Genomic DNA, 22,250 nt, shown 5'->3' with positions numbered 1-22,250 from the left:
CTATGCCCCTCACAAGGTTTTTCGTACAACGTGCATTATTTAATTTGCTAATGTCTGTGTGGGCTTTTGCTTTGTAAGCATCCACTGCTGAAAATATTCCCAGACCTGGCAAGGGTCCTCTGGAAGACCAAAATTTCATAATTGCCCTGAAAACTCTCTAGGCCATGTACTCCGCTCAGGATGGAACAATCCTATGTGATAAATGTAGCCACAGCTCTGTCCCTGGCTGCTGTGGTCAGGCCAATGATTTGTAGCTGGGCAATGTTGGTGGAATGTGCCCGTGACCTCGAATAAATAAAACTGCCATGAACATTTGAATCTTTATGTGGACACATGTTTCCATTTCTCTTGAGTAAACACTTAAGCTTGGAGTTTGCTGGGTCCTATAGCAAGTGTCTATTTGCCTTTAAAGAACTCGTCAAACTGTTTTCCAAAGTAAGTATTTTTTGTTCTCACCAGCAATCTATGAGGAGTTCTACCGGATTTTGTCAGTCTTTTTAATTTTAGCCATTCTTGAGGGAGAGAAGTGATATTCTGTTGTGTTTTAAATTTGCATTTTTCCCATGACTAATGATGTTAAGCACCTTTTCTTGTACATATGTGCCCTTTGCGTATCTTCTTTTAAGGATATCTGTTCAATTCTCTCACCCTACCTTGAACCTACACAGGGTGGAATGTGCCCGTGACCTCGGAATTTCTTGCATGATGGGAAGATGGAAACATTCGTGTGGGAATTTAGTCACTGCTGGACCTTACGGATTCAGCTCCTAGCTGTTGCTCAGCTCTGTTTGGAGATAAGCAGATTCTGCCCAAGGCCATGGTGAGGAATGTTTCTCCCACTCCCGCCATCTTGAATTTTGCCCTGACCTGGACGCGCTACCCTCCCATTTACTTATTTTCTTGAAAATAATTCTGTGTCTCAATTTCTGAATGTGCACAATAGTTACTAATCTTTGTATTTTCCTTCACCTCTTATGATTCCCTAGCATCACTTCACTCTCGTATTGAACCTCAATTACCCAAGGTATAAATCACTCCTCAGGAGTGAATGAGGTGCTTTGTAAAGCCGTGGTAATTTTTCAGGTTATTAAGATATTGTTTTGAACTCTGAAGAGATTCCTAAGTTTGTCTCAAGTGGGTTTCTTTTCTAGCTATTCTTTACAAATAGCTTTAGGTTCTAAGGCTGCCGAAATTAATTTATTACCTTTTGGAGGTTGCCATCTTCCCACCATTTTTTGCATTCTTGTTTTACCTGTTCTTTGTTGTTATAGTTGCTCTTTACCATTTTGTTGTCAAATAAGAAAATGAGATACAGGATGGAAGGAAAGCTATTTTCATGTATGATTTATTCTGTTTTGTTTTTTGTTTTTTGTTTTTTTTTTTTTTTTAAGTCCATTTTGGAGCCATGCTACTGTAGCCTGAGGCCACAATTTCTTCTTTTGTGGATCCCAGGGAACAAAGTAACTAGAGTCTTTTTTCTTGCCAAAAAGTTTTTTTCTTCTAAACTTTTCTCTTAAATTATCTTAAATTCTACCGCACTTCTGGCTAGAATCAGAATGATTTTTTTCTTTTAAGAAATCTGGTTATGAAAGAGTATGCCATTCAGAAAAGCTTTCCATTTGTGCTGGAATCCTCTCTGGGGACAGTGGGGCTTACTTCCCTAAAGTCCTTCCGAGGTCACGGGCACTTTCCACCCTGTGTAGGTTCAAGGTAGGGTGAGAGAATTGAACAGATATCCTTAAAAGAAGATACGCAAAGGGCACATATGTACAAGAAAAGGTGCTTAACATCATTAGTCATGGGAAAAATGCAAATTTAAAACACAACAGAATATCACTTCTCTCCCTCAAGAATGGCTAAAATTAAAAAGACTGACAAAATCCGGTAGAACTCCTCATAGATTGCTGGTGAGAACAAAAAATACTTACTTTGGAAAACAGTTTGACGAGTTCTTTAAAGGCAAATAGACACTTGCTATAGGACCCAGCAAACTCCAAGCTTAAGTGTTTACTCAAGAGAAATGGAAACATATGTCCACATAAAGATTCAAATGTTCATGGCAGTTTTATTCATAATAACCCCAAACTTGAAACAACCCAAATATCTATCAACTGGTAAATGGATAAACAAATTGTGGCATATCCATCCAATGGAATACTACTCAGCAGGAAAAAGGAAAGAATTGCTGACGCATGCAAGAACATGGATACATCTAAAATGCATAAAGCTAAGTGAAGGAAGCTAGATTTAAAAGATTACAAATGGTGTGATTCCATTTATAGGACATTCTGGAAAAGCAAAACTATTGTGATTGAGAGCAGATCAGTGATTTCCTGGGCCCAGGGAATGGGGTGAGGATTGACTAGGAAAGGGCAAAAGGGAATCTCTAAAGAGAGATGGAAATATCCTACATCTTGATGACCATGGTTACACAAGCGCACATTTAAAATGATTGTTGGAATAATGCACTATAGTCAAGCAATAATGTGGTTTCTCCACATTGCCCTGGATCCAGGACGAGCAGCATAGGCCGCACAGCAGGCCTTCTGTGGTAGTTACTTGTACAGGTCAGGGCTGGGCCTGGCTGCTCCTGGTTTGCAGGCCCGAGAGGATAGGCTGTTTCTGAGTTTTCTGGAGGTTGGGATCAATTGGCAGAGATAGCTCCAGGACTGACTTTGAACCAAAATACTGGGTCAGGGAGGGAGCCAGCCCTCGTGGAGCAGGGTCTCAGGGAGACTTGGCAGGTCCCGAAGGTCCTTCCTGGTTCCTTCAGGCTGGGGATGGCCAAGGGTCCCTGGGGACTACCCTGTGGAGGCCAAGTTGTCCAGCAAGAGGGTTAGAAACACAAGGGGCCTGGAGATCATACAGCATCACTGCACCCAGCCTGCATTTCAAACAACCTGTACTTATTGAGGAACAATTCATTTTCCTTCACTTATCAAACAAGCATACAGATAACCCCGCCCATCTGCACTTCCAGTTCTCTGGAGAGAATCCGTTTTACCACACCAAGTGGAGAGAATTCCACAGGGAAGCAAACCAAGTCAACATTCAGTTGTCCTGTGCGGTATCATCTTTTACAACGTGTTGGAAAATAGCTGGGTGATGCCTGTCTCCCACTCCAACCACTGCTCCCCAAGGATCAGGAACCTTTTATTGGTAGTGATGGTCTAGTCTGCCTTCATTATGTCACAGATGAAGAAGCTGGGACCCAGAAAGGCCAGCTGACATGCCCCAAACCATGCATCTAGGTAGCAGCTGAAGCAGAAACACTAGATTTTCCTGACATTCAAGCCAGCATCTTTCTACTGTGCTGGAGGACAGAGGTTCCGACCCTCTTCCCTGCCATGTTCTAGGACCCTTCCTATCTCTGTAAAGCTCAGAGGGCTTACATTCCATGCCTCATAAAGGCCGATGCCTGCAAGTAAGGCCCCTGGTTGGCACAAGAGTAAACAGGTCTTGAATCACAGAAGACAGGGGACTGGGGCATCCTCTTGTCTATGGGAAATACCTCCAAACAATTGGCGTGACCAGGGTAATAAAAACAAAGAGTCCCATGACCTTCACCCTTCAAATGCCTGGCAGAGCTGCTGTCTGCTGGTCTCATTCTCAGACTAGACTTTTTTTCTTTCCCTTCCAGAAGTAACTCTAGGAGAATCCTTACCCAGCTAAGGCGGCTGTGATGCTGGCATCTGACCACAGTTAGGCCAGGGAGGCTCCCCAGGAGTTGGACAATCACAGGCCCTTCAACTGCTGTTGCCATGAGAGAGTGTGGCTTATAGTCAAGTTGCCAAGTGCTGTGTTGATTGGCAAATTAATCCCATTGTGTTATTGTTCCAAAACTTTATTTGATGTATCATGACTATCTAGCTCCTGGCTTTGAACTTCATTTGACCTTCTCCTTCATTCCTGTATCAGCCATAACTACACAATTGCCAAGTGACGCTTACAAGGAATAGAAGGAGGGGTAGGGGCAGAGGATCTTTGACGTCACAGTCAAGGAATCTGGCAATATGGACGTCTTATCTCAGCCCAGAGCCACCTACCTCATGAAGTTAGTGCTGGAGACAAGGATCCTGGGTGCCCTGGCAGGTGGGGACAGGTACTGCTTTAGTATTGGCAGTGATTGTACCTGTAAAAGGAAAACGAGGGACACTCCCTCCTCCAGGTCAGCTGCCAGAAGATGAACTGGGTGCCTCATACTCAGTGTGAAAAGAAGAGAAGATTGCTGCTTCCTTTCCAGTCGGAACCCATGGATGGAAGAGACTCAAGATGGGCCCATGCCCTGAGCGTGGCTTGTTAGTGCATAGCAAGACAGTGCTGTGAAGCAGTTAGGAGCCTGGGCTCTAGCCGGGTATGGTGGTGTGTGCCTGTAGTCCCAGCTACTTGAGAGGTTGAGGTGGGAGGATCACCTGAGCCTGGGAGGTCAAGGCTGCAGTGAGCAGTGATTGTGCCACTACACTCCAGCTGAGGTGACAGAGCCAAACAATGTCTTTAAAAAAAAAAAAAAAAAAAAAAGAGGCAGCTGAGCTCTGGAGCCAGATTGCCTGCCTTAAATCCCAGCTCTGCTCCTTCTTAGCTTGTGACCTTGGGCTAGTTACTTAACCTCTCTGTGTCTTAACTATGTAATAAGACTAACAGTAGTACCTACCTTATAGGATTATTATGAGTGACAGATACGTGCCCCTGAGACGTGTTTTTAGGCCAGACTTAATCAGGCAGAAAGAAAAGTGAGAGCGAGAGCAGAGGTGACCTGAGAACGCCTGGCTGTTCTGCAGGAATGTTCCCCTCCCTGGAGCTGGAATCTGGGCAAAGATAAACACTTCCAGCATGAGGAAAGCATTAAGCATTAACTTGACCAAACAGCCCAAGGTTATTCTTTTTTTTTTTTTTGGAGATGGAGTTTTGCTCTTGTTGCTCAGGCTGGAGTGCGATGGCGTGGTCTCGGCTCACCGCAACCTTTGCCTCCCGAGTTCAAGTGATTCTCCTGCCTCAGCCTCCCGAGTAGCTGGGATTATAGGCAGTACACTGTGGGTGGGGAGTGTGGGCTGAAGCATGTTGGATGTGCTCTTTGGGGCAGAGGTTTGGGGGCTTCCTGATGAGGAAATGGGCCTGATCTAGTCCCTGAACCTCCCTAGGGCTTCCCCATGTGGGGGCCTGGGACTGAGAGGGTTGGCTCTTGGGTATGCTTTTAGAGACTGAAGGCCCATCCTGATCCCATTCATTCTTTTATTCATTCATTCATCCATTCATTGATCCCACCAAACATTTATTAAGCACCTACTATGTGTCAGGGATTGTGCTTAACATTGTGACACCTAACAGTGAATAAGACAGACCATGCTTTCAAAAAGCTCATGGTCTTACGGTAGAGGCAAGTACATAAACTGTCACACAGTTTGGAAAGTGTTGTGTTGGCCAAAGAATAGGAAAGCGCCCACCCAGCCATAAGGTGACCGGTGTAAAGGCAGCCAGATGAACTCCATTGGTGGGTGGTGCCGCCAGCTCCCCAGATAATCTTGGGAATTTTAATCAAAGGCTGTACCTGATGGGAGGGAAGGACTGTGAAATGCAGGGGGAAGATGAGCTTAAGTGTGGCCAGTATGGTCACCTCTAGACTCACAGAGGCTGAGGTCATGGCTGCAGAATGCACCCTGAGCTCTTCAGCTTTCCTGAGGCCCTTGGTGTCTCTCATCTTCTTTGAGACTTGCTTGACCCTGAGATCTGCAGCACAGCTGTTCCTATCCTAGGAGATGTTAATTTCCTCATGAAGAAATAAGGAAGGGTTCAGTGACTGCCAAGGCCCACAACTGGCTGAAAAAGCAAAACCAGGACCAGAATTCGACTTCTCCATACATCTACGTTCTGAGACTATAAAACTTCCCTGGGCGTGTGCACTATTTCCCCTAAGATATTCTTTTGGACCTGTATCCTCCCTTCACTACCCATATCTGGAGGCCCAGTTGACTGCTGCCGGGCCACTTCAGACCACGGGCAGATACCCCAGCAGTTTCCAGGTTGCCATAGGGAGCAATGGTAAAGGCAGGGTAGTGGAGTGGTGGCAGGGGGCACTGGTTTTGGAGCCAGTTGGCTCTGTGTTTGGTTGTTTAATACTTATTAGCTGTGTGGCCTTGGGAAGCTTGCTTAACCAGTAGGAGCCTCAACTTCCTTCTTCTAAGTTGGAAATAGGAAGACTGTCTCTTGTGGGTGGTAGTGAGGATGAATGAAAGTTGAAATGTGTAGTCCAGGGCTTGGTGTTCGATGCGTTGTTTCCCTTTCCAAACTTGCCTACGATCTCTTCCTTCTCATGTCTCAACCCAACGTAGTTCTTTCCAGATATTTGTTGGTACTTATCCACCAAGCCTCTGCCAGCCTATTTGGTACCTCTCTGTGAATTCTGTGCACCTGCTTTAGGTAGCACACTGCCTTAACTCTGTGGTTTGGTGCAGTGCCTTTGTGCCAAGAAAAGGAGGTCCTTCTTCAGAGTGAGGATTTCAGCCTCCCCTCTTCCATTTGGCTAGGTTGTTCTGGGCAGGAGAAATCTACTAGGCTTAGGCAGCAGCTCTGGAGCCTACTTGGCTGGGTCCCTGCCTCTACCAGCTAGGGTGCTCCAGCTGTGGGGTGCTGTGTCTGAATCAGGCACCTCGAGGAGCCAAACTAGGCTACTGGTTAACATTCTCTGCTAATGAGGAAATCAAAGTCTGACTGCAAAACACAGCAGTCAGGGTTCTGCCCTTACACCACGGCTAAGGAAATACTCATCCTCACAGGCTGATATATTACCTAACTTTCTACATTTGTGAGCAGTGGCTCTCAGGTATTCATGTGCTGGAGATGCAGACTCCTGGGAGCCATTCCCAGAGCAGCTGATTCAGTAGGTCTGGAAGGCCTGGGAATTTGCATCATCACAGGGTGGCGGATCATTCTGAGAAGAAGTTGCCCAGTGGTGACGAATATGAGTTTTGGAACCAGGCTGGGATCTAAAGCTTGGCTCTGCCACTAATGAGCCGCAATTCTGGGTAAGTTTACAGATGGTTTCCTCATGGGGCTGTAAGTAAATGAGATAAACGGGTAAAGTACCTCCCACCGTGCCTGGTATATAGCAGATTCTCAATGAATAAAGGTGGCCATGGTGGCATTGGTGGTAGTAGAAGTAGGGATTGATGTTGCTATTATAACATCTTCCTCCTTGAAGGGTTCTTCTGCCCCTGATCAGTAACAAATCATGAGGAGACAGAATATCAGACAGGATAACTCTTTATGTTGAGGTTATCTGGGATCACCTTCATTTAAACAGATTGGATGGACCAGAAGGTCAGTGCTGAGAATCTTCAGGGCAAAGTCCAAACCTCCAGGAAGACATAGATCTCCTATTTGGCCTTTCCCCAGAACACCGGCCTCAAAGGGGTACATAGACATGGCCTACTGGGACTCTCCCAGAAGGCCTTGCAGCCCTGCCTCTGCCTTGTTTGGGGAGCAGGCTGTGCTTGCCTCTTTCCCTGGTTGGATGCCTATAGGCATATGTTGGCTTCCTTATAGGAGAGAAGAGAATAAAACATGACAGTGAGCAAGGCGAGCCCCAGTGACAGAGCTCAGCTTGCCAGTAAATGGCCAGGGGAGCTCCGAACTAAAAAGGACTATGGGGGAAGTTGTGTCCTATTTGATACTAAATGTACCATAAAGATTCAGTAATTCAAGCTGTGTATATAGGAACATGGATAAAGAAGCAGAATAGAAACCCAGAACTCCCAAATGCATACGTTTGAATTCAGTATTTGATAGAAGTGACTTATTGGCCAGGTTGTTCTGGGCAGTGGAAATCTAATTTCTCCGTGTGCTAGGATAGAGTAAAGATGGATTTTAAAAACAGTATTGGGAGATCTGGAAAAAGATGAAAAGATATAAGTTGGGTCCATCCCTCTCATCAGACATCAGGAAAAACTCCAAAGGAATCCAATTTTTAAATGAAATAATAGGAATCATAAAATTACCAGAAAAAAATATGGCCTAATTCCTTCATAACATTTTGAATAAGAACCTCCCTCTGCGATTCCAAATTCAGAAGCTGCAAAAGGTTGTTAAATTAGACTACATTAAAGCAAACAAAAAACTTCTGCATGACCAACTAAATTAAAAAAAAAAAGACCGGGCGCAGTGGCTCACGCTTGTAATCCCAGCTCTTTGGGAGGCGGAGGCGGGCGGATCATGAGGTCAGGAGATCGAGACCATCCTGGCTAACCCAGTGAAACCCCGTCTCTGCTAAAAATACAAAAAATTACCCGGGCTTGGTGGTGGGCGCCTGTAGTCCCAGCTACTTGGGAGGCTGAGGCAGGAGAATGGTGTGAACCCGGGGAATGGAGCTTGCAGTGAGCCGAGATCGCACCACTGCACTCCAGCCTGGGAGACAAAGCAAGACTCTGTCTCAAAAAAAAAAACAAAACCCTAGGTAGAGGCAAAAAATCAACAACAAAGCAAGAAAAAATAATTGCAACTCATAACACAAAGGGCGAATCTCCTTGATATCTATAGAATGCCTAGAAATCAAGGAGAACAAGACCAGCAACCCACAGAACAATGGGCCAACAGAGGACACGAGGAGCCATTTCACAGAGAAAGGAATATGAATGGCCTTTTAACATATGAGGAGATCCTCAACCTCACTCCTAAGAGGAAAAATACAAATTAAAACTATACCGAGACACAAGTCTCACCCCTCAGATTGCTAAACATTAAAAAATGTGACCACACACCTTGAAGGAGATGCTGGCAGGAATGCAAAATGGTGTAACTCCAATGGAGAGGGATTTGGCAACAGCTCTGAAAGTTACAAATGCATTTTCTCTTTACTGAGCATTTCCTGCATGGGAATCTACCCTGTGGCTGTATCTGCATACGTATGAAATGAAATTAATACAAGGTCATTCATTGCAGGATTGTCTGTAATTGTAAAATACTGGAAACATCCCAAGTGTCCATCTAGAGTCTAGATAGCTGAAATGGGACATATCCCTCAATGAAATACTTTGCAGCTTGACTAAAGAAACACTGTACTGATTTGAAAAGATTTCTAGAACGTACTGCAGAGTGACCAAAGGTGCAGAACGGTATCTAAAGTGTGATACCTTTTGGGGAAGGGTGGGGGCATAAGTAAATAACTCCATATTGGCTTTCAGTTGCATAAAGAAATGTTGGAAAGATACAGATGAGATGAATATAAGTGGTTACCCATGGTGGGAGAGGGGGAGGAGGGAATGGATATGGACGTCACGGGATGGGGTTAAGATGTTGCAAATCTATTCTATTTTATATTATTTTAATTTATGAGCCATGCGAGTATTTACTTCCTTAAAATAATTTCTTTTCTTTTATTTCTTTATATTCTTAGAGACAAGATCTGGCTCTGTTGCCCGGGCTGGAGCGCAGTGATCATAGCTCACTGCAGCCTTGAATGCCTGGACTCACGCGATCCTCCCTTCTCAGCTTCTCAACTAGCTGGGATCCCAGGCATATGCCACTAGACCCCTCCACTAGCTAATTATTATTATTTTTTTCCCATAGAGACAGGGCCTCATTGTGTTGCTCAAGTTGGTCTCAAACTCCTGGCCTCAAGTGATCCTCCTGCCTTGGGCTCCCAAAATGTTGGGATCATAGGCGTGAACCTCTGTGCCTGGCCTGAAAAATAATTTTAAATAAAAAAAAAAGATCCCAGCTTATTTCCTGCTTGCACTTTCCATGATATCTATTTCTCTGGATGCCGTTCACCTACCCCTGCAGCCCCTTCGTGCCCCAGAGAACTCTGGGTGTAGCTCTCTCACTGTCTGACTGTGGGGCCAAAGGGTCCACTCACCTCACCTGTCTTCTTGGTTGACCTGACTGCCTAGCTAGATGCTGGCCTTCATGCCTTTAGCTGCACCTTCACCTACCTGGGCCCTAGTAGCCCTTGATTTCAGCTATTTAATAGGTCAGGGGGTCAGTTTCCTTCTGAGAGTAAAGGTGACCTGAGAGAGGAAAGGTGGCCCCCACAGAGAACTCCCCACATTGGCTGCTTCCTCTCTGGCAGAACTGACTCGGCAGATGGCAAAGTACTTGGAGCCACCAGGAACCAAGGTGCAGATAATTCTGTGGAAGGAAGTTGGCTTGGAGCTTGGAAGTCGGGCAGCAAGGGCTGCTGAACATGGAGGTGCCCGCTCATTTGGCAGGGGCGCCCAAAGCGAGAGGAAGTGGGGCTCCTTAGTTAGGAAGCTTTGTCAGACATCCCCCTCCTGCCCCAAGGCTTCTCAGAGGCCCTGGAGAGACCGATGCTTCCCCAGCAGCCAGTCCATCTGGGCTGGTGCTCACGCAGCTCTGGGAGCTAGGATATTTTAGATGTGTCAAAAGTGACGAATGTTGGAAAGTGCCACGGGCATCTCTGGGAGCTCACAGTTCACACTGGCAGCTAAGATGTGCCAAGCTTTTTGGAAGAAACTGAACTCTGGAGGAAACTGAGGAGTCTTTTGCTGTCCCAGATGTGGGTGGCAATGAGACGGGCTCTGCAAGGGGACAGAGCCCCGAAATCAGTAAAGATGGGGCGGGCCGTAGCAATGCCTGAAGTCTTGGCAGAAAGAAGTGCATTCTGAGAGGCCAGCAGGGGCGGGAAGGAGCAGGAGCATGTGGATTTAGAAGCAGGTAAGCAGGGGCCTGAGGCTGGAGTCAGCAGAGCTTGCAGCCGGCAGCATTGGGGGCTGTGAGTCGGGTCTGTTCGGTTCCGCTTGCCAGGATGGAACCAGGGCAGCAGTCAGAGCCAGCCTGAGGCTGGAGGTGAGCCCGGGGGCCTTCGCCCACAGGGAGGCTGGAACAAGGCTCCAGTGTGTTTGGATTTGAAAACACCCCAGGGAATGTGTTACTAGAATTCAACATCTACCCCGAATATAATGCATCCTAAGAGAAGGTGCCTTGGTGTTCTGTTTGCAGCATGGCCTTGGTTTGTGTGTAGTGTCACTGGTTCTCTGCCTCTGCAGGGAGATGGCTCATCCCATGCTACCCAGCCAGGGAGGTGGCTCATCCCAAGCTGGGGGTGGAGGAGGCTGAGGCGGTGGCTGGGATAGGAGGTGTAGGATCAGGCTTAGGCGAGTCACAGGGAAGGAGGAGAGTCAAGGAGAAGGGATCCTTGCTATGGACCAGCGGGGTTCTGAGGTGGTGGGGGTACAGGACCAAGCTGGGCCAGCCCAGCCTGTCTTCTGCTTAATGATGAATGGGGCTGGGGTGTCAGGGATGGATGGAGAAGCTAGCACCAACTCTACCTGCCCCAGGTGTTTTTTGATGAACACACAAACTCTCTTCTGATTATTGTTCTTCACAACCTCCCGCCTCCCTGCAAACTCCCGCAACCAGGAAGGGGAGAGAGAGAGAGAGAGACAGAGAGAGAGAGAGAGAGATGACAGAGAGTTCCTAGTCATCTTTGTCATCGTCCCCATCATGATTATGATCATCGTCATCCATGCCTGGACTTCTTATATAACCTGCTTAACTTGTTGAGGGCTGAACTTGTCTTTCCACCTCCTACCTCCAACCAGCTTTTCTAACTTCCTCATTCTGCTCACACATTCCTCTCTTCCAGGCACTGGCTCACCCCCACTGAGTCATCTTCCACACCCCCTTCCTCTTTCTTCCCCTCCTACTATCAGCAACTCACTGTAGCATGAACGCCTGCAACTGCTTCCTGGGAGGATCCGCTTCCAGTCCCCTCTGTTCACACGCTCTCCACCCCACGACACACGGCTCCGGCCATAGCTGCTCACAGGACGGGGTGCCTCTGTGCCTTTGCTCCTGCAATTCCTTCTGCTTGGAACCTCTTTCGTCTTCCTACACCTTAGCCCTCAATCTTGGAGGAATCAGAATGTATGGACAGTTCTCCTGACAGCTGGTCAGGGGAGGGGCCCCTCTCTGTGCTCCCCAGTCCCCTGTTCAGACCTCGAGGGTGGGGCTGTTTACTTTTCCATTTCGTGACTGGGCTCTAAGGTGTGCATGTCTTACGCATCTTCGTGGTCCCAGCACAAGGCCTGCACAGAGGTGGGTCATCTGTTGAATTGATTTAACAGATAATTCATTTTCTGCCCTTCCTAGGGAAGGATTTGTCACAGTGAGCCAATGCCAGGAGGAAGGGGAGAACAGAGGCAGGGACCTGCCCTGCTTCACTTCTTACACCCACAGTCCCCTTCCTGTGGTCAGGAGCCACTGGCCACCAACACAGCACCTCCTGCCTCTGTCTGCCCTCTAGGAATAAGTTGATAGAAAGGCACCAACAGACAACAAGCAAGATCTGGATCTTCTTTGGAATCATGGATGGTCCTTGTTTTGCCCTCATCCAGACCCCAAACCAGGGTTCTTGTCCCTCTTCCCTTCCTTTTCTAGAATTCCTCATTTATTTTGAGCCTTATAACTCAGTCTTTAAAAATTGCCTTTTCTGATCTCAGACTGTTTCTTGTGATATTAATAGCAGTTATGGGGAAAAAGGAGTTTTGTGGCCAAATAAATTTGGGAAATGTTGTATTAAGCAACATTAATCAGGTTTCCTGCTGGTCCGAGAAAAGAAGCTACTGTGAATTTAATCTCTAGTAGGGGCAGATGATATGCAGTGGCTCTCAACCTCAATCACTTTGAAGCAAGCTGCCCTCACCCTCCGTATTTCCTTTTTTGGCCAAGCATTTCTGGCACTGATGGTCCATAGGACACAACTGAGGAAATTCTGTCTGGGGCAGCTTTCCAATGGGCTTGTATACCGTAGAGCTGGGCTCACACACACCTCTGTGTGCTGGGGTTCTGAAGGCTAGTCCTCGCTGCTCTCATGGAGGCAAGGCTAAATTTATGTGTAGGGGAGAGGGCTGAGCACTTTAAGAGCAGGAAAGGAGTTTCTAAATAGGCACATCTAATGGTTTAGACATTGTGCTTTAGGATCCCAAGGCCAAGGATCTTGTGGAACTACTTTGGGGGCTGCTATGGGAGATGGGAGAGGACACAGAGGATGAAAGGGTGGGTTCCTCACTACCCGCCCACCTGGTTTCATCCCAAAGTTGATTTTAGGTTTTATCATTTTCTGCTTGAAGAGTCTGTTTGTAGGAAAGTTTCCATGGCTGACACACATTCAGAGACCAAAAATCTAGACCAATGACTTCATTTAACAGATTAAAAACAAAACCAAAAAACAGCCCAAAATCTGAGGTGCCAAAAAGCTAAAACACACATCAATCAATCACATAACTAGATGCTGGATGTAGAGTCCGAGTTGCTGGACATGCCATCTAATGCTCTTTCCACACACTGTTGCATTTGTTTATTTCCTTCTGACTCAGCCAGTTTCAAAAGAGAAGAATAAAAGATAGCAAGGAGCAAATAGCAGCAAAGATAATGGGATAAATCCACCGAGAAATAGCGGGGGAAAGGTAAAAGGAAATCCCACCTGCCCCCGATCTGATCTGTTTCACTGCAGTTCTTCTTATGCTCTACCTAAAAATGTAAAGAAACGGATGCTAAGAGCAAGGGCTGCTGATGTTGAGAATAACTCCAGAGACACAATACACCACCCCAGTCTCCAGTGAAATGAACTGTTTAATCAAAACTGCGCTATTCTGTAAATACTCAGTCTATTGATGAAGAGCTCTGCAAACAGGGGCAGCTCCTAAGTAAGCCTCCAGAGAGAACCCAGAAGGAACTGAAGAAGACAGAGAAAAAGGGCAGATGTGCCTGTCTTGATGGTTGCCGTGGGAGGACTTACATATACACTCTGTGTTCAATGCATGGGAGGTGAGGCGGAGGGGGCAGCAGAGAAATTCAGAGTAGCTCTCTTAATCCTTCACTTTGCCTGGCTGGCTAGAAGTGTAGTTCTTTTTTTTTTGAGACGGAGTCTCACTCTGTCGCCCAGGCTGGAGTACAATGGCACAATCTGTGCTCACTGCAAGCTCTGCCTCCCGGGTTCACACCATTCTCCTGCCTCAGCCTCCCAAGTAGCTGGGACTACAGGCACCCGCCACCACGCCCGGCTAACTTTTTGGTATTTTTAGTAGAGACAGGGTTTCACTGTATTAGTCAGGATGGTCTCAATCTCCTGACCTAGTGATCTGCCCGCCTTGGCCTCCCGAAGTGCTGGGATTACAGGCGTGAGCCACCACACCCAGCTGAAGTATAGTTCTTTTAATTATAATGGTGCAAATACTTATTGAGCACTTCCTGTACGCCCTGTGTAGTTTATTAACTTCCCACAAAATGCTCTAAGGTAACCAGAGTCATCTTCAGGGATGAAATTTAAACCCAGACAATTTGGTTCTACAGTCAACATTCCTTTCTTTTCTTTCTTTCTTCCCTTTCTTTCTTTCTTTCTCTTTCTTTCTTTCTTTCTTTCCCTTCTTTCTTTCTTTCTTTCTTTCTTTCTTTCTTTCTTTCTTTCTTTCTTTCTTTCTTTCTTTCTTTCTTTCTTTCTTTTTTCTTTCTTTCTTTCTTTCTTTCTTTCTTTCTTTCTTTCTTTCTTTCTTTCTTTCTTTCTTCTTTCTTCTTTCTTTCTTTCTTTCTCTTTCTTTCTCTCTCTCTTTCTTTCTTTCTTTCTTTCTTTCTTTCTTTCTTTCTTTCTTTCTTTCTTTCTTTCTTTCTTTCTTTCTTTCTTTCCTTTCTTTCTTTCTTTCTTTCTTTCTTTCTTTCTTTCTCTTCTTTCCTTTCTTTCTCTTTCTTTCTCGGTGATGAATCCTGTGTATAGCTCTGTGAGTGTTATATCTGTTATGTTTACAACTGGTGTAGCCACCACCAAGATCAAGGCAGAGAGCATTTCTAGTCTATGAAACGTGTCTCCAGGCAACACCACCATCAGATGTAACTGTTCTGACTTCCATCACCGGAGATTAGTTTTGCCTGCTCTTGAACTTCGAGTCAGTAGATTCATACAATAGTTGCTCCCTTGGGCCTGGCTCTTCTCACCCAACACTAAGTGAGGTTCATTCACATTGTTGTATGTGCAGAACCTGCATCTTAACCCCTTTATTCTGCCTCTTAGCACATTAACTAATTCCATGTTACCTTCCAGAAACGTTTCCTTGGAAAGTGGGTTGGGTTTTGCAGAGTTGACTGAGCCTGAAGGAGTGCAGTGAGAACACAAAAGGTTAAGTTCAGAGGGTGGCCCAGAAGAGAACTTTTTAGATAACTCCCTGGTGCTGCACAATTCTGTCTGTCACGGCCAACTTTCATGGTCCCAGACTCACTGGTATCAGCACAAGTTCCTCTTTCGATTTTGTTTCTCCTTTTACAGAACTAACGTAATGACTGCTGCTTTCTCAAACACGTGGACAGCGTTCTCAGGCATCATTTAGGGCAGTGGATTTCAACTGAGGGGTGAGTTTGCTCTGCTGTTACCTCCCCCCACCTTGGGGCATTTGGCAACATGGCAACACCTGGAGATAGTTTTGGTTGTCAAAACAGGGGGCAAGGGGAGTTCTACTGGCATTAGTGGGTAGAGGCCAGTGATCCTGCCAAACACCCTTCAATGCACTGGACGGCCTCTCATAATAAAAAATTACCCAGCCCGAAATGTCAAGTGTGCTGCGATCAAGAAGCCCTGGTCTAGGGTCAGCACAGGAAGTTGGTGGCTGTTCCCTTTTCTGATACAGTAAGAGAGGAGGCAGGGCGGAATGAAAAGAGCTCTTGACCAAGAGTCAGAAGATCTGGGTTCAGGGCCCCACTTTGCACCAACTAGCTGTCTGACCTTGTTCAGATCACTTAACCTCTGCAAGGCTGATTTCCTCGTCTGTCACTTAGGAGCTGTGACGCCTGCCTTTCTTACTTACAGGCTTGTTGTCAGAATCACAAGTGAGAATGTCAGTGGAATCTCTTTGAAATGCTTACATGCTATTATTTTATTTGACTGTGACAGCAAATCAAGCTTATATGGGTATTTTTGTGTCTAATATCAATGCAAGAATAGTTTTGGCGGAGTTTCTGTTTCCCTGTGTTCAATTTCCAGGGTCATAGCCTCCTTCTCACATTTGTGTGGGAAAGGAGCTCATATACAAAGGGTGTTTCCTGGAACTGTGGGCAGGGCTTCAAACATCCCTGCAATTCTCTAAGCCTGCAGCTCTCCACACTGAAACTTGTGGTCTAGAAATTCTCTTTTAAATTCTTGTGAGACCTCTGAAGGGGTTCGCTTCAGAAAAGCAGGGCCTTTTTAGCACTGAAACTTGGATTTTATTTTGCCACACAAGAGGCTTAGGGCTGTCGCCCCTCCTGGGTGAAGATATGCAGTGTTACGGCAGCATCAGTCTGATAGAACATTGTTGAACTCAATGTGCTGTGCCACATAATGGAGAGAGGGGCACAATTCTCTATGAGAGGCAAGAGCCCTGGTACAGTGCAAGCTGGCACCAAAGCAACATTGGGTATTTGTTAAAACCTTGGGGAACTTTGCCTTGTGAATACACAGGAGATTGAGGTGAGGCAGTCAACGGTTCTACTCAAATACAGTTGTTGAAGGGAGACTTAGTAAGAAATAGTGTGGGACATGGATATTTTGTCATCATATTGTAATCATTAACAACATAAACAGTGTTTGGAATCAAGGGGCAAATTTGCTTTAGACTAAAGACTGTTCTGGTCCCATCTAACAAAGTTTTAAAGCAAGTCTCAAAAGGGTCAAGCTATTCGCAGGTAATTTAACTGCACCCCAAGACAAAGCTAAAGAACGTTTAAAATAATGTAGGAATGACCAGCACCAATTAGGTAACATTCACAACGTCTGGTATTTAGTCAAAAATTACCCGACATGCAAAGAAGCAGGAAAATACAACCCACAATGAAGAGAAAAATCAGTCAATCGAAACCAACCTAGAATTGTTATAGATAGTAAAATTAGTCATCGAGAACATTAAAACAGTTCTTATGAGTATATTTCATTTATTCAAGATGGTAGAAGAAAATGTAAGCATGCTAAGAAGAAATATGGAAGCTCTAAGAAGTCTAAACTGAACTTATAGAGATTGAAAAATCAATGTCTGAGATATGAAATACATTGGGTGGGATGAATAACAGATTACACACAGCAGAAGAAAAGATTAGTGGACTTGAAGTCACAGCAACAGAAACCAACCATATGAAACATAGAGAAAAAAGACTGAAAATAAATTAACAGAACATCAGGGAGCTGTCGGGCAATTTTAAGAGGCCTCATATATGTGTAATTGAAGATTCCAAAGGAGATAAGAAAGGGGACAGAAAAAACGCTTAAAGAAATAATAATGGTGGAAAAATGTCTAAATTTGATGAAAGCACTAAATACATACATCCAAGATGATCAATGATCTCGAAACACACACACACACACACACACACACACACACACACACACAAATGTGAGGGGAACTATACCAAGGCATAGAATAATCAAATTGCTGAAAACCAGTGATAAAAAAAAAAAATCTTAAAAGAAGGCAGAGGTAAGAAGCCACACTGCATACACAGCAACAAAGGTAAGAATTCAACAGACATCTCCCCAGAAACAAGGCCTACCAGAAGACAATGGGACAGCACTTCTAAGGTTCAGGCAGAGATGTGCAGCAAATCCCATTGCCTTCGGCTCCTTGTAGGTTGGTAGACGTTGGGACAAAAATCTTATCCTCAAAGCCTAGCCAGGTGTCAGCAAGAAACACAGAGCACTGACACGTGGTGGTCACACAATGATTACAACCCTGTGTTCGTGCTTATGAGAGAATTGGAAGTGAGATGAAGTAATGGAAACTTTCACAGTGACACTAAGAAGAGATCTGAGTTCTAGAACACACTGAATACATATTTTCCCTCGAAAGTGTCTTTCCTCTACTGTCTGTCTCCAGCTCTATGAGTGACATCCCCAAACCGTGAACTTTAGGCACCCTTGACCCCTACATTTCTCCTACCCCAATGCCAGTCAGCTCACTGGTTTTTCTCAAAAATGCCTCCATTTACTTTTTTTTCCTCCAGATCTAATTCAGGCCCTCATTACGTCTCACAAACTCCCTATTTCACGCTGGGAAAGTTGTATTACTCTTGTGGGTCTGAGTTTGCCCCTTTATAGAATAAGGGGGTTGGCTGATGATCTCCAAAGGCCCTTTTTGTTTCTTAAAGTATGGGTTTCAGTGATATGTATATATATATGTAAAGACCTCTTTTGTATCACACTAATGAAGCTTGATTCTGATGTGGTTATATCCAGAGAGGAGGTTATAAGTTATAAATGTGCCCTGCACATAGTAGCTGCTCTATGATATTTGCTGAGTAAAGAAATGAAAGAGTTTAAAGCAAAGCAAACAAACGAAACCCCCATTCCTGCTTCAAATAGCTATATTCTGGAGAACAAGATTCAGTTTGTGGTAGGCTGAATAATGACCACCTCCAAATTTGTCCACATCGTAATCCCCAGAACTTAGAATATGTTACCAAAAGGACTTTGCAGATGTGATTAAGGTAAGGATCTTGAGTTGGGGAGATTATCCTGGTTTCTTTGAATGGACCCCATGTAATCCCAAGGGTTCTTATAAGAAAGAGGCAAGAGGGTTAGAATCAGAGAGAGAAATTGGAAGTTGCTATGCTGCTGGCTTTAAAGATATCGGAAGGGGCCACAAGCCAAGGAATGTAGGTGGCCTCTAGAAGCTGAAAAAGGTGAGGAAATAGATTTTGTCCTCAGAGTGTCCAGAAGAAGCACAGTTCTGTCGACACCTTAATTTTAGGACTTTTGACTGCAGAACTGTAAGATAGTGTCAATTTAACTAATTAAATTTGTAGTAATTTGTTAACAGAAGCAATAGGAAACCAATATACAGCCTTATTTCTGCATTAACTTTTTTTGAGATGGAGTGTCACTCTGTCATCCAGGCCGGAGTGCTGTGTCACGAGCTTGGCTCACTGCAAACTCTGCCTCCTGGGTTCAAGCTGTTCCCCTGCCTCAGCCTCTCAAGTAGCTGGGATTACAGGTGTGCACCACCACGCCTGGCTAATTTTTGTATTTTTAGTAGAGATGGGGTTTCACCGTGTTTGCCAGGCTGGAGTCTCTAACTCCTGACCTCAGGTGATCCTCCTGCCTTGGCCTCCCAAAGTGTTGAGATTACAGACATGAGCCACTGCATTCGGCCTGCATTAACTTTTTATGCTTACTAGGAAAGATGTTTAACTTTTCTGAGTCTCTGGTCTACTTTCAATCAAATAGCATTAAAAATGTCTTCTCTATGAGGTAAGGGTGTAATGAAATAGTGCATAATCCTAGTTGAAATAATATAAAATACTCCTTGTAATACCAATACTACTACTACTACTACTAGTACTTCTTCTACTACTACTGGTACTACTGGTACCGCTAACGCTTTGCAAATTGCCTTATAGACGTTATTTGACTGTAATCGCTAAACAATCTTATGAAGTAGTGATTGCTATCCACCTTCCACAGATGCTAAACCAAGACTTAGAAAGGGCGAGAAGCGTGCTCAGCCACACCTAGAAAGTGGAGGAACTGGAATCCCCATTACAAACAGGTGTTCTGGCTCCGTTAGTTATGCTGGCGATGATAAACTTGATGCCAATGGGGGCTTTTATGATGATGCTTATTACTGTACCACTCTTGTCATTCTCTCCTTATGCCTGTTTCCTTTAACAACATCTGATTGCTTCACTCATCATATTCCAGCCTGTCACCAGCTCGTCACGGAAATGACTGAAATGCTACTAATTCTGCATTATGGCTTTCTGGCTGGGTGAAGTTGGCAAAGGCTGAGGAGATGTTTGTGTATCTAAGAGTAAATGGCCCCAAGGTTTGGAAATGGAAATGCCCCTCCCACCACACCCAAGAGAAATGTGCATGGTGAGGAGTTTTGTGGTTCTCAGTCTCTTGTGAGTAGAGCCAGGACGTAGATGCCCGCTGCTGTGGGGTTTCTCCAGAATTCTCAGCTGCACAACAGTGAACTGAGGGGGTTGCTTTGAGGCAGTGTGGCATGCAACACCTTATCCTTTTATTTGAGGGAACTGCTAAAAGTTTAAGTAGTCAGCTCTCCAGTCCTCATCCTCCTTCTTTCATTTACCTGCTTCCTCTTCCTTTTTCTTCCCATCATGTTGGATTCTGAATGTTTCCCTGTGTTGTTCTGAGGTCTGTTTTTAGGAGACTGGCTTGGCTAACAGGAGTTAGGACCGAAAGGGCCGGCTCTGCATGAGCTCTGCTTTCTGCAGCCCAGAGCAATGGTTTGCTTTGAAGATTGTTGAGAATATTTGGATTAATAAGATTTGTTCTAATATTTCCCCTCATTTCTGATCATCAAAGTGCTCGGAAGGTTTGAGCTGGTGCAGAGTTTCTTCTAGTTTGTCCTTGGGAGCAAGTGTCTGGAACAGGGTTGATTTAAAAATGTTTTCTGACTGAAGCCTTGTTAATGGGGCAGGCTGCAAATTCACATCAAGGGAGTGTCATCTTTCAAAGCAGCTTCTTGGCAGAAGGGGATGTGGAATTTTAGAGAAATCTGAATCTGTTAAGCTTCCATTAAATGAACTCCTTGATTCCAGACTGTGCTGAGCGGAATCTAGGAACCGTGGGCCGTGAATGATTGACTTCTTCAGTGGCAGGATGCCTGAGAAAGGTCGAGCGTCCTTTGGGATGAAACATCCATCAGTTTGGAGGAGGATTTCGCTTTTCTGTATTCTTCTGTGTGTCTCCTTTTCTATGTAGTTTTTCTTTTTTGTTGTTGTTGTTGTTGTTGATGCTTTGTGTTTTGCCCAGTATAACAGAGATGAAAGGCGGAGGTTTTGTACTGGGGTCTGGAGGATGTGTGTGGAACAACCGTCGCTATAGGGCATCATTTTATGGCTGTCAGCCTTCCTCACATTAACTGTAAGTACCTTGAGGACAGGGGCAGGGCTTTACCTTTCATCCCCTTTCCCCGCCTCCTACCTCGTTCCAGTGCCGCTGTTGCTCAACCCATATTTGGCAACTCATCCCAGGGCGCCTTCATTTGCTGAAGCTCTGACCCAGTGACCAGGCCACTTTAAGATGGGTGGGATGGGTCTGAGACTCCGTCTGCCTTCCTAAAAGACTGCTGGATCTGGAGATGTCACCCTGTTGGCTGTGATTGCCGTGGCTTTTCCAGGTAGTCTCGCAGACCCAGCCGGCCCAAGCCATCCTTCTCACTTTCTCATATTGCTCCTGGTTCAAAGGTCCCATCCCCATTTTTCACCTCTATTCCTGCCTCTGATTTGGGTGAACTTTCTGTCTTAAAAAGCAAAAAACAAACAAAAAGCGAAATAAAACATTGTAGAAAACTTAGAGAAAAATGGCCAGGTGCAGTGGCTCATGCCTGTAATCCCAATAGTTCTATAGGCCAAGGTGGGTGCATTACCTGGCGTCAGGAGTTCGAGACCAGCCTGGCAAACATGGTAAAATCCATCTCTACTAAAAATACAAAAATTAGTCAGGCTGGGTGGCTCATGCCTGTAGTCCCAGCTACTGGGGAGGCTGAGGCAGGAGAATCGCTTGAACCTGGGAGACAGACGTTGCAGTGAGCTGAGATCATGCCATTGCACTCCAGCCTGGGGCAACAGATTGAGACTCCATCTCAAAAAAAAAAAAAAAAAAGAAAACTTAGAGAAAATCACCAAAATAATAAAAATTACCTGTATTCCCATAATCAGAGATAACTATTGTATTATGGTTATGATTTCCTTCTAGGTTTTAAAATGCAATGTGTGTCTCCATGTGGATGTTTGAGTTTAATTGTGTGTGTGTGTGTGTATATATATAATTTAGAATCCTGATTTTATAACTCAATGTTTTGTCTTGAACACTTCCGCATGACATCAATAATTGGCAAGAGAGAATCCTAATGTATGGTTGTACCAGAATTATAATATTTGACCAACCCTCTACTGTTGTAACTTAAATTACAACCACTGTTTTTTCCAGATGTAAACCATACTGTGATACAATCCTATTCATAGACCTTTCTCTACCTCCCAGATTAATTCTCGTTGAATGAATTCCTGGAAATGGGATTGCTAGACTAAGTGACATCAACATTTAAAAGACTCTCAATACCTGTTGCCAGTTGTCAGCACCAATTTAGCTTTGCTCATGCAAACCCGCATGGTGCCCTTGTCTTCTGGACACAGTGGGTCCTACCAGTCTTATGTATAGCTCTCCCCTGAGAACTTGCCTGGGCCCTAATCCTTGGGATATGGTATTTATCATTCATGTTCCTGCAGCATCTGATGCCATCCCTGGAGAGCCCTAGGTA

General features: G+C 45.0%; 1 protein-coding gene and 1 long non-coding RNA gene across 2 annotated transcripts in view; one reads left to right on the top strand and one right to left on the bottom strand.

The window, feature by feature from the left end:
* LIPC (lipase C, hepatic type) overlaps window positions 1-22,250 on the bottom strand; it is a 163,394-nt gene that overhangs the window by 36,550 nt on the left and 104,594 nt on the right. The window lies entirely within an intron of this gene.
* LOC140710469 (uncharacterized) overlaps window positions 14,381-22,250 on the top strand; it is a 286,566-nt gene continuing 278,696 nt past the window's right edge. The window contains exon 1 of the long non-coding RNA XR_012091498.1: window positions 14,381-15,351. This is a non-coding gene — a long non-coding RNA (uncharacterized lncRNA). The remainder of the gene's footprint in view (window positions 15,352-22,250) is intronic.

Source organism: Chlorocebus sabaeus, chromosome 26 (genome assembly GCF_047675955.1).
Source record: "Chlorocebus sabaeus isolate Y175 chromosome 26, mChlSab1.0.hap1, whole genome shotgun sequence".
Lineage (NCBI taxonomy): Eukaryota > Metazoa > Chordata > Mammalia > Primates > Cercopithecidae > Chlorocebus > Chlorocebus sabaeus.
This window is presented reverse-complemented; position numbering and strand designations above follow the sequence as displayed.